Raw genomic sequence first — 10024 nt, forward strand, 5'->3', positions numbered from 1 at the left:
AAACTTTATTGTATTAACAACCCACTGTCTCCAGAGTGTTGGAGAGGGTGCAATGGTCTGGGCAACTGCAGGCACATGTGGTGGGATTGTGTTCTCGAAATTAGTTTCTAATGAAGTTTCAGAAAGAGTCTGTCCCAATGCTCTGATCCCACTGGCTGAATACTCTTGGAGGGAGGAGTGATGTAAATGAGATGAAAATGTCTTCTTCTTCTTTGGCGATCACTCTTAGCCGACTAAGATTGTCTTCCATAAACACGGTTTTAACAATGAGTCCGTAAGTGACTGTGGAGGCCAATTCTGGAACCACACGTCCTTCCACAGTGGGGACTTCGGTTTCTGGGCAGGAGTTGATCACGGTGTGGATTTGCCAAGCGTGCCTTCCTCTTAGCACATTTCTCCCTTGCGTCCGGAGTTCAAGTGTCTTCTAAGCCCATGACACCTTTGGTAAAGGCTGTTCCCCAACTGCAGCACTTGCAGGCTAGTGTTTCCCAATTGTTGGTGTTTATACTACATTTTTTTCTCCTTTAGGAACACATTTGTAAGATAAATCCATTTAGAGATGAAAGATTCTAGAGCAGGGGTAGGCAACCTAAGGCTCGTGGGCCGGATGCGGCCCAATCACCTTCTAAATCCGGCCCATGGACGGTCCAGGAATCAGCGTTTTTTTACATGAGTAGAATGTGTCCTTTTATTTAAAATGCATCTCTGGGTTATTTGTAGGGCCTGCCTGGTGTTTTTACATGAGTAGAATGTGTCCTTTTATTTAAAATGCACCTCTGGGTTATTTGTGGGGCCTGCCTGGTGTTTTTACATGAGTAGAATGTGTGCTTTTATTTAAAATGCATCTCTGGGTTCTTTGTGGGGCATAGGAATTCGTTCATATTTTTTTTCAAAATATAATCCGGCATGGTCTGAGGGACGGTGGACCGGCCCACGGCTGAAAAAGGTTACTGACCCCTGTTCTAGAGAGCATAATTTAGGTCCCAGAGCCAGCCATCTGTGGGACAGCATCAACCGTGCATGCTGTAAACAAGATTCCAACTGAAATTAAGCATTTGAGGTTAATGCGGATTCAAATCCAGGTTAAATGTCTTAATTATTTGATGGGTATTAGATCTTTTTGGTTTGGCATCTTAAATTAGAATTCAAATGTTTCTTGATGAGGAGACAAGTAAGGCTAGGAGGCTACAACAGGATCTAGCAAGGGATCTTCAACTGGTTTTCTGTAGATCGTCAAGTGTGTCTGATCCACCCACAACTGTTCAAAAGCAGGAAATAAAATAATTTAATTATCGCCCCCGCTTAGAGTACACTGATGATAAAATGAAGAAAGCCAAGCAAGAACAGACTGTCAGCGCATGGTCTGGGGCTCAGTTCAGTTCTGCTACTGAAAATAAATTCTGAACCTCAGAATGTGCTCAGAGGCACCCTTGCCCTTTAATTCTAACCATTCTGTATTTTGCACGGGGCTATGGTTGGTAGATCTTTGGGTTCTCGTTTTTAGAAAACCAAAGTAGGTCTGACACGATTGAAATCTGTGGAGAACACTAACAAAGAGGGGTGGGGGACAGGATTATACGAATATTTTGCTTCCCAAAGTCAAGGCTGCAAGCACCGCTTTGAAATAAATGTTTGTTGTTGCCGCTGTTTTAAAAAGCAAACACGAAGCGCCCACTCATCGTGGCTAAAGGGGATTTAAATAACTGTATATTTGTCTATATTTAACGAGCAACGTGTCCAGCTCCGCAAGTCATACGCAATGCAACCATCTTAATGATAAATATGGCTCACGCACGCCTAAAACTTAATTCCTCCTCCTCCCCGCGCCTTGCAAAAAACCAACAACTTTCCATTTGATCCGATCTCCGCTTCAGTTCCAGTCAGAAATCAGTGGAAAAGTGAACTTAGGTCCTTAGGACACTTCTGGAGAGACGTGCATTCTTATCCGATTCCTGTTTACTCCAAAGCAAGTCCCACAAGCAGCTTACTCCAGAGTAAGTAGGCACAGGATTGATCACTCAGAAATACAGATGTGAACTCAATACTGTACCCCTAAGGGGCCTTTCGCTCTCTTCCATCTAATGAATGGGACTGCAAAGTTATTGCCCAGCGAGCTTGTTGATTAGTTTCAGTGAGTTGTTACTATTAATATTATTATTTATTAAATTTGTATACCGCCCTTCCTCCGAAGATCACAGGGCGGTTCACAACGTGAAAATACAAAATAAGAACACAGACTACACAATAAAACAAAAAACGAACTAGGAACAACCGTTGAAAAAGCTGGCCAATAAACCCCACAATCAAATATTTCCCAGCCCGATCCTATCTCTGTTTACTCAGAAGTAACTGCCTATGAGTTTAATTAGGCTTTATCGTGAGTAAATGAACAAATTGCAGTTATATACAACTAAGAGTAGACCTATCAAAGAGTAGGCCCAAATTAGTCTGTCTATTAATATCAGTGGAGCTACTCTGATGAGGCCTAAAGCTGGATAAAATCCCTAAGATATTTTTTAAAAAACAAACATACAAACCCAGAAGTCAACAATGTCCACAGCATGATTTATAGTTTGCTGATCCTTGATCTTAAACACACATCTTTGAAAATTAGATTCAGCACAACACGGCCAGGATTTACTGCTTTTGTCTACCCACCCCGACATAAACAATGTATTATTTAAAGGAACATGTAACGGAATAAAAACCGGTAACGCAATACACGACGTTAATAGTAGCGGAACTAAACATAACAATACGTTTTTACGCACCAACCACAAGAATAAGGCACCTTACAACTGAATAGAATTCAGTAAGATTTGCTTCTAAGTAGGGGGCTAGGATTGCGCCTTAAGGCTGCATTCCTGTGCACACCCCATTTGAGTAAGGTGGGACTTACTTCCAAGTAAAGGTGGGTGAGATCTGCCCTCACTTGGCACAGAAGGAACCCCATCAGAAATCGAGCGATTTCATTTGGAGGAGTCTTTTTCAGCAATCCAAACAAATGCCTTGCGTCGTTTAATGTTGTACAATCCAGGAATCAATCGCCCAAACTTTACACAAAACGGGGTGGGAGCGGGGGAGACCTACGGTTATTGCTTCCAAATAAAAGTACTTAAAAATAGGGTGGTCATATTTTTATTTTAAAGAAGAAGCATTTTAAAAACCACTTACGGCACCCTGACTTTTTGTCCAAATAAGTCCCATTGCAATCAATAGCGCGTCCTTCCCGTTGCAAAGAGGTTTGGTCTTCTGAGCTACACGGCCCAAGCTCGGGGGGTTTAAAGGACTTGATAAATCTGCTCTGGCTGCCGCAAGTCCTGTGCAGGTGGATGTTTGTGAGCGTACAAATGCAAAAAAGGCTTCCCATCGTTGCAATAAGAAGTGCCGCGCGATTACAATGATAAAAGGACGATTATGCACCGTAAGCCTCAATATATGCAGCCATTTCGAAAGCAAAAAGTGATTGAAGGGGAAAAGCAGCAAAGGATGTATTTTATTAACGAAACTATTTGTGGGGGGACTCGGAAGCTTTTCGGGACGAGAGATTTGCTGTTCAGTCAGCTCTGGAGAACAGACGAAGAAGCGCCCCTAACGCGTTCGGAAAGCTTGTTTTTGCGCGCCTTAGAAACGGAGCGCATTTCGCCCGTCTGTTTCTGGGAAACTGGGGAGCAAACGAACGAAAACCACGAATTTCGTTTACAAGCTTTCTTTTTCATCTCAAAGTGACTTGAGTGTATTTCAGTAAAAAAAAAACCACAAAGAAACAGAAAAAACCGACCCCAAACGTTTTTCCCGACACCCCGCGACTGCAATGCACAGCACTGTGAACTTGCGCTCTCTGAAGGAACCCTCTCCAACAGGAAAAAACAAAAACTTCGTGGATATTTTATTTTAGTTATAATATTCAGTCTGCCATCCCCATGAAGTGCATCGCTACGAAAGGTTGTTCCCCACCCCGGTTTATTCCTAGCGCCCCAATTAAAAAAAAAATAAAATTGAAGAAAGTGTATTTCTTACAGTGAAGTCGATGGGAAGGATTTTATTATCTTTAGCGCATTTGGAGACAGGGAGGGATTTAAAAACCTGCAAAATAGCATGATGTGCTTGCAAAATAATATGGTGAGAATTGCATTTAATTCTCCTCAGTGTGTTGGCAGGGGGGTGTAAATTGCAAAATAATGTATTTGCAAAATATTCTGCAGAATAATATTTGCTAACTTAATTTCCAAATAGCTTATTTGGGGCTCCCTGAGCAAACTAGGTAAATCATAACCTCAACTCTAAAGGGGTTTATCAACAGAGCTGCGTCCCTGGACTTGGAAACGCAGGGTTAAAGGAGAGCGTCCTCGCGAGGTTTGTTCAGAGCAAACTGGTTAGAATAGAGAGACGTTCCTGAAACAGAAAGTAACCAAGTATATTCGTGCGACTTACCTTTGAAAACAAAACTGGTTTTTAAACTCATTTTTAAAGAGATGTATGTACAGCACCGCTTAAAAGGCAAATTCGTAAAATGGTCTGGGTGGGAGAGAAAAATCTATTTAATCTAGTCGTTAAGACTTGCCTCTTATTTAGATGGCTCTAGCCACCCATTTCGGCATCATCTCTTGAATTGCCTTCTGCAACAGCGGTCCTATATCCTTTTGTGTTTTTCCCCATATGTAGCAGATCTATCCAAATTCTAGTTTCTACTGGACATTTCTATTCAACCTCTTAGCGGATTAAGTTATAGTTATAAAGGTTTGCGCAACGGAATAACATTGGATTCATATAATTATTCCTAATTTCTTACTGGCCATTAGGAAATAGGTGAGATTTGCCCTTCTAAATCTGACCAAAGGGGCACGAGGCCAGCATTCTCTCAGGCTGAGATCCTGCGCACATCCCCCTGGAACTAAGGCCCTGTTGAATGAGGCGAGGCTTTACTTCGTAGCAAAGACGTGCCAGATGGGTATGACTGCAATCTTATGCACTAGGAACAAGTCCCATTGAAATAAATATTACTTTTGGTTGTGTGTTTTTTTCATTTCTTTTTATTGAATTTCACTTAGATAGCCAAAAGAGAAAACAAATCAACAATTTCAAAAGAGATATCCAAACATAACATAAAAATAACATCAGTTTCCGTTACAGTTCTTTGTCTTCACACTTAAATCTTTATATCTTTAAATATTTAAATCTTTCCTCTACACACCTATTGACCTCCATCCCTCCCGATTTCGGGCTTCTTAATAAAAATACTTTCTTTTTCCTGCAGCTGATCATTGTTAATGGTTTACACATCGTAAGATCTATATCAAACCTGCTATAGTTTTTAAGTTTCTATAATTCCCTTCAATGTATACCATAAATTTATTCCAGTCACTAATAAACTTTGTATTTTTTTGGTTTCTGATTTTTTGTGTCATTTTTGCTAATTCAACAAATTCAAATAATATTCAAATATTACTTTTGAATAAGCACTGATAGGATCAGGCGACACAAGCAGCCCTTGGGAAGCTTACAAGCAGTTCTTAAGAGAGGCAGCCACTCCCTGTTGCTTGTCTTCTGCATGGTATTCAGAGAGGTATACTTTATCTGAACATGGAAGGTCCATTTATGCACCGATCCTATCCATACTTTCAAGGGACTAAGCAGCACTGAGGTCAATGTGACCTACTTCTGAATAAATATGCATACAGGTTTGCATTGTCAAAAGTCACCTGTATGCTTCAGGATGTCTCCAACCTTATATTCAATTATGGTTCCTTGATTCTCATTTTCACTTGTTTTAATTGAGCCAAACACAAAGTCAGGCATCCCATTGGAGCAAACGCAGCTCAAGAGAGCCCTTTTCGGGGGGGGGGGAGCGCTCTCTCTAGCAATGGCTTATTGATCATTCCATGGTCCACATCTGTGACAGTAACTTTTCAATGTAATCACAACCCACTTACATCTACACAAGGGTAAAGTCAGTTGGTTTGATCCTGCTGAAATCAGTGTATGGAGCTCAGTAGTATGGATGCTGGTTTGTGGTTCTGAGGTGTTGGTTTTGGTGAGGGGTGGTTTTATTGTAGCTAATTATTCACTTGGACTGCACAAAGAAAATAGAACATAAATATTTAAAATAAAATAAAAATAAAAGTCCCAGAAATTTCAATGGGAGAGATTCAAGCAGATGGTTACTTCTCTTCACAAAACAGAAAATGTGTAGGATGCAACATAGCCGTTTGATGAGGAACTGTTTCCTTTTCTGTGCTGCAGAGTTCATCAACCTTGGAGATGTGAGCTAAGAATAGAATGAAAGGGCTCCCTGAGCAAGTGCAGAACCCACTAAGGAAAGAGTGCCTATACTCTTCAATGGCTGTGGCGGGTGTGTGAGCCTTCAAGATTAGACCGCAGTGTTTCCAAATGAATATTGGTTCAACTTCACTCCAACAACACTTTTTCTAAAAATTAAGCACCATTTCAATTCCTCATCAAAATGGTTTTTTTTTGAGGGGGGGAATCCATAATTGGATAAGATTACAGTGGAATTCTGTACAGCCTATGCAAAAGCGAGCCCCATTGAGTTTAATGGGACTTCAAAAGGTAAAGGGACCCCTGACCATTAGGTCCAGTCGTGGCCGACTCTGGGGTTGCGGCGCTCATCTCGCTTTATTGGCCGAGGGAGCCGGCGTACAGCTTCCGGGTCCTGTGGCCAGCATGACTAAGCCGCTTCTGGTGAACCAGAGCAGCGTACGGAAATGTCGTTTACCTTCCTGCCAGAGCGGTACCTATTTATCTACTTGCACTTTGACGTGCTTTCAAACTGCTAGGTTGGGAGGAGCTGGGACCGAGCAACGGGAGCTCACCCCGTCGCGGGGATTCGAACTGCCGTCCTTCTGATTGGCAAGTCCTAGGCTCTGTGATTTAACCCACAGCGCCACCCGCGTCCCATTAATGGGACTTACTCCCTTGTAAATGAGTATGGAATGCCACCTTAGTATTTATACAGCATTTTTAGAATGTTCAATGAACTTTACGTTCCTTAACTAAGCAATCCTTCTTAATAACCTTGTAAGGTAGGCCAGGGACATTTCTGGCTCTTGGCTCCTCCCCTTGGGCGTCACACTACTTTAGCTCTCTTGACCACCTTGTTCACTTTGACCGAGAACATATTTTACTCGGCCAGCATCCTAACCTGCAGAGGAGATACACTTATCCAGATTCTAGCCAAATTAGATCCTAGATACTCAATGGATGCAAAAGTCTAAAGAAACTGTTGCCCTTTTAAGCAAGCAGAGCCACTGAATGAAAAGGATTCATTCCAAGACATAAACACCTCATTTCAGACACTCGTGCCGTTACCATTTCTGCCCGAGTTTATATAGCATGTTGTTTCATGGCTGTGGTTGTACGTGGCCGTGGTGGCGGCTGATTGATGTTTCATGGGCATATTGTATTGCTGTTATTTCTGCAAGGTGCTTTGGGTGCTACGGCTGGGAAGCAGCATAAACATTAGCACAATAAATAAATACATAAGCGAGCAAGGGCTCTGCTGGGTCAGATCAGCTCATTTCTAACAGTGGCTGGCTAGGGACCTCTCTGCATCCCACAAGCAAAAACAGCACGAAGGTGGTGTCAACACCCCGCAACCCACCCCGTTTGACACCCCTGCCCCACCAGCAATGGTTTAAGGTAGCCATCCTGGCTGTTAGCCTGTTGACACGTCTCTTCTGTGCGAATTTCCCCGTCCCCTTTTAAAACCACCTTAACAGGAAGCATCACCACCAAAAGTCAACTCTGCCCACAAGAGAAGTGCAGCTCGTACTCTCTTTTTGTCTGTTCACTGGGTCACAACCCTTCTCCAACACACACAATTCGAGTGCTGTGTGAGAGAAAATATTCCATAACCTCTCTCCACAGCATGGATGATTTTGCAAAGTGAAATCTATGGGCTACTTTTAAAATGAGGCTGCATTTTAAATTGCATTTTGACCTGTATTTTAAATTGTGTGGTTTTTTTCCTATTATATTTTTACTGTAATTTTACTGGTGTTAGCTGCCCTGAGCCCGGCTCTGGCCGGGGAGGGCAGGGTATAAATAAATTATTATTATTATTATTATTATTATTATTATTATTATTATTATTCACCCACCCCTTTTATTTAAACTCAAACTAATCATCTACATTTCAAGGAAAGGCTCCAGAGATTTCAACGAATCTTCACCCAGCTTCACTAGACATTAGCTTCCCTAAATGGCTAGGAGTCCTCCGTTGACTGACCGGGATTTGACGGGCTCCCATTAACCAGCATTCTCAAAGTGGGGGGGGGGGCGCAGAGGTGAGAAATACTTGCTTACTTCCCTCTACCATGCTTTCTCTCCTGGAGGGAAAAAGAGGAGGAATAGCTATTGCAAGCTGATTGCGAGCGCTCCCCCACCTCTTTGGTCCTCGGCAATTGCAGCTGTATATGCAAAGCGGTCCACTGCCATTGTCAAAAGACCTGGTGAATTAATGGGGATACAGCCGAGCAGTTGTTGTTGTTTAGTCGTTTAGTCGTGTCCGACTCTTTGTGACCCCATGGACCAGAGCATGCCAGGCCCTCCTGTCTTCCACTGCCTCCCGCAGTTTAGTCAGACTCATGTTTGTAGCTTCGAAGACACTATCCAACCATCTCATCCTCTGTCGTCCCCTTCTCCTTGTGCCCTCCATCTTTCCCAACATCAGGGTCTTTTCCAGGGAGTCTTCTCTTCTCATGAGGTGGCCAAAGTATTGGAGCCTCAGCTTCACGATCTGTCCTTCCAGTGAGAAATACTGCCGAGCAGTACAATACTACTATACATGTCTGTTCAAAAGTACCTCCCATTGAGTAGGATGAGGCTTATTCCCAGGTAAAGGATTGCAGCCAAATACTGCAATGCTAACCCCACAATTCGGGGCCTCTGATCCAGCCACCTCAAGCAAACCCCCCCCCCCCAATAAAGCCCCACTGATTTTTGGCAGTCGCAAGAAAGAAAAATGAAAGTTCACACAGTGAACGCTGTGATGGGGATGCATCCTGCCCCTTTGCTGGTCATCAGTTCAATTATTTGACCAGCAGAGAAGATCCCATAACCCCTCCCCCGCAGCTGATCTGCAGGGATCCCTTGAGGAGAGGTGTGTGTATACAAGTCTGCCTGCATGAGAGAGCCTGGGGGAGGCACACCTGCCACTAACAGCGGCCCCTGGATGGTTGGCCGAAGGTGCATGTGGTCCTGGAGCCCAAAAATGTCAACCCCCCTCCCCTGCAATGAGATGAAAGTCCCATTGAACAAAGGCAGACTTACTTCAAAGTAAATGCACGTGAGGATCAACCCGCTCGCCTCTCTTTCCTGAGAGTGCTGATGCACAGGAGCCCTCCAAACTGCGAACAGCCATTGCAGGATTCCTACCCGCTAGAGGGAATGAAATTCTTAACTGGTAGGCGTACACATTATTCCTTCGACGCACATTCTTTGCCCTAGAAGAATTCTGGGCGCTGCAGTTTCCCCCTGGACTCAGAGAGTTACAACCCCCAGCAACCAGTAGCAAATTACAGGGCTCAGAATTCTTCGAGGGCAAAGAATGTGCCTCGACTTTTGCTTTAAACGTATAGCATCCGTGTAGTCTTACAAAAGTGTAACAGTGCTCAAGCGTGGTGAAACGCAGCGGGCGAATTAGGATTTCCTGTTAAATGAGCAAAAGAAGGCAAACCCGGGTTTGCTGCCGGCCGCGGGATTTGCTGTCGAGCAAAGGCCCAGATGGCCAAATTCCAAGGCACCGACCCCGCCACGAGAACAGGGCCGCCGCGCCCCCCGGGCAGTGCGCAAAGCCCTTCGCCTTGCGCGCCGTCGGGCCGCCTTCCCTTGTGTCCCTTGGGCGCCTCCCGGCTGCGTTCCTTCTGCCGAGGCGGGGAAAGACCTGGCATCCGGGCTTGGCTCCGCACCTCCCCGCGGATGACACCTCCCGGCTCCTGCCCTGGGCCAGGCCCCTCCCTCGGCCACCCCTCTCGGCAAAGCCCCGTCGGTCTGCGGCGCCCCC

This window comes from Podarcis filfolensis, assembly GCF_964270895.1.
Source record: "Podarcis filfolensis genome assembly, chromosome: 17".
NCBI lineage: Eukaryota > Metazoa > Chordata > Lepidosauria > Squamata > Lacertidae > Podarcis > Podarcis filfolensis.